The following is a 3,264-nucleotide window of genomic DNA, read 5'->3' as shown; positions in this document are numbered from 1 at the left end:
AATCAGACACGTAATATTTGCACGAATAAGGAAGAGGAGTACCATTTCCGGTTGCTAGTGTTGTGTCCTCCAGATGTCGCGGTGATTTTCTTCTTTTTACCGGGGGATTCGATGTTTTGGAGGAGGGTGGAGCCTTGGACGAACCCATGGACAAATTGTTGACTCTGTTGCCGTGGACGTATGTCGGCAGAGGGGAAGCAGTCCGAGGCGGCAAAGGATGGCGTAGCAGGAACCACTCTGGTGCGGTGGACGGTGGAGAAGTTGGAGCGGCAGCGGTGGGGCATAGGACGACATGCTTGAACTTGCTTGGGTATGGACAACTCGGCCTCGGCTTCAACTACTAGCTGTGCAGGGCGTTGCGGTTGAGGTTGCGGTTGACGACGATGTCTGGTATCGGCTCCGGTGTGATGGAGGAGGGCGGCGGTTGATGGGTGAGATGGGGTGGCAGACGGAGGATGCTGGGGGTTTTGTGGCTGGTGGAGAGGTAGTTTTGGAGCCCATAGAGTACGGATGGGTAACCAGATGGGGGGGAGGGGAGCTAAGGGAGAACCATGTTTCGGTCTGGTACGCACTTGCTTTTGGTTTTCTTGAACAGATGGGACGTTCTTGTTTGAAATTTGGGGAAAGTACAAACTTTGCCCTGTCTTGAATTTCGGACCTACTACGGGTCGGGGGTAGGATGGTAATCCTAGGTGTCCCAAATAGTGGGCGGGAGCGATTTCAGCTGCGCGCATGTGTGCTTAGGCGGCCATTCTGTATGAATGTTTTTCGGAGGCAGTTGTGTGGCGTCTAGGTGAAGCTACAAACCTACCCCGGTTTAGACCTTTGGACATCGGGCCGGTAGGTTTCACGGGTCGGAGTTAGAAAAGTAATTTCCTTCTACCAAACATCGGTCTCACGTGGTTTCGAGTGAGTAGAGGCTCTTTTGGCACTTCGTTCGGAATTTTGAAACAGAAGTATTCACGTTTAGAGTACTCTTAAACTTGGAGCATTGACCTAAATAGACAACACTAAATTTGACCTTGTATGTTTGAAAACCTCATTAAATTATGCACTTCTTTTTGAAATTTTGACACTTGAAAATCATATAACTACGACTATTTTGGAATGGAGGAGGTAAATTTGAATCTATTTTGTACACGACTATATATGCTATTATGTACAGAAGCAGAGCAAATATTGGTGCCCCCATAATTTAGGTATGATTTACAAATGCCATGGTATCGAATTCAAATAATTGAATGGACTTCATGTTGAATTCAAATTTTTTTAAACCACCTTAAGTTGAATTTAAATGTATGCTAGTTCATAGCTAGCTATTTATAATGTTCATTGTGTAACTTTCATATATATAATGTGCTTTACACACACAACATGAACTATACTCACGTTTATATTCGATTGCTAAAGTGATGCATTGTCTGGAGTTCAAAATACTAACTATGTGGATCAATTATGTCGAAGAATAACATAGACATGCTCAAATTCGATAGAATCTAGATGTCTGATGGATCAATGACCGTTCCTTACGCGAATTACAAATATCATGAATACAATTTATATTTTTAATCAATGTGTACATCAGTCTTTTACGTGTAGTTTCACTCTCCATCGGTGGTCTCTCACACATGCTCACATGCTCTCTCCCGAGGTGTCTTTCTCATAGACATGCTCTCGATATAACCCTCCCTCCCTCTTGTAACCATTTACGACTGTTTTCACTAACCTTTATCAGAAGCACCCTTCCTCTCACAAGCATACACACGCACATTCCCAATCGACCCTTTCTATATACATAGACCTACCTACCTGTCTCCCGTACGCACATTATCTTTAGGCATGTCTCTCACACATTGTCTCACACCTCTCTTCCTAATCGACAAGTATGATTCTAGTAGAGCATTCTGTAGTATGCCCCTTAAAGTTAGGTTGGATGAATAGTAATATCAGAGATAAGGGGTTACCTTAGTGCGAGGAACTAGGGTTACAAATCCTAGCCGGCTTTGTCAGTGGACACAGAGTCCTTCACGATTCTGCTATCTTTGTCTTGTATGACTAGTCATCCATGGGTCTCCCTAAATGCGTCACAGGCCGACCAATGTGGCGCAGCTCGGAACTGAACCAAGGGCCTCACCTCAGCCCACCGGACCTCACGCGGTGAGACACCCTCTACCCCCAGGTCTCGTTATCTTCTCACACCCACACATACCAACATAGACATCACACAAAAAAATTCTCCTCGTGCCTCTATCCCCTCCCCCCTTGCATATACACACTCAAGGGCATCTCTCGTCGTGACATCATATTCGTCTCTCTCTCTCTCTAGACCTCTCTCATTTCTCGTGCTATCTCCCCCCTCCCGTCGGCCCCTCTATCAATGCCTCTCTTGAATACATAATACACACATATACCTCTCTAGGCCCTGCCAAATACATCAACTACACATTCACACATGTTATATCACGTACCCCATTGATCTAAAAAGCACTCTCTTCACATTTATTTCGCATACAACATTCCTTTTGAATAAAGTCTGGCCGAAAAATTATTTTAGAATTTCTACATATATACAACATTACAAAGTTATATTGAGGAGTATGAACGTTAATTTGCATTGCATGGTGCCCACAATGATATTTAATCCGCACTGTGAATTTTTATATTTTTATACTATATATAATGTTAGTCATAATAAAGAGAAACGAAGAGCATCTCTCTCTCCATCGCATACACCCCCTCTACGCCCCTTTCACGTACGCACACAAACTATCTCCAGGTCCTCTAAAAGTACGCCCCCATCACATTCACGCATGTTTCATCTTTCTCTCACGATATATAAAGTGACGATCATTGTATTTGAAGCGAAAGCATGATACGTACATTGGACTTCAGAATCCACTCATTACGGTCACCATTTATGTTTTGTGGTTATTATACAGTCACAGGCTCACCGTACAGCTCTATATTAGCTCAAGACACGACTAGTTGACCAGTTAAACGCTCCATGTGGCACCTCTAGTGTTGCATCACATTATCTCACTACCATTGGGCCCACCTGTCGGCGTGTATCTACTCTACACTCTTATAAAAAACGGAGTTGGTGATGATGGTGTGCCTGCCATCCTGCAATATAGGCCGTCCGATTTATATCTGATGGATAGGAAGGAAACTATGGCAATTTTGCAAAAAGGTACCCACACACCTCTCCACATTTGCAAATAAGGCCTTCCCTCGTTCATCCTTTTTCTCTCACATGATAAACTA

This window comes from Triticum dicoccoides, chromosome 1B (assembly GCF_002162155.2).
Source record: "Triticum dicoccoides isolate Atlit2015 ecotype Zavitan chromosome 1B, WEW_v2.0, whole genome shotgun sequence".
Classification (NCBI taxonomy): Eukaryota; Viridiplantae; Streptophyta; class Magnoliopsida; order Poales; family Poaceae; genus Triticum; species Triticum dicoccoides.
The sequence above is the reverse complement of the archived record's forward strand: the minus strand, read 5'-3'. Positions refer to the sequence as shown.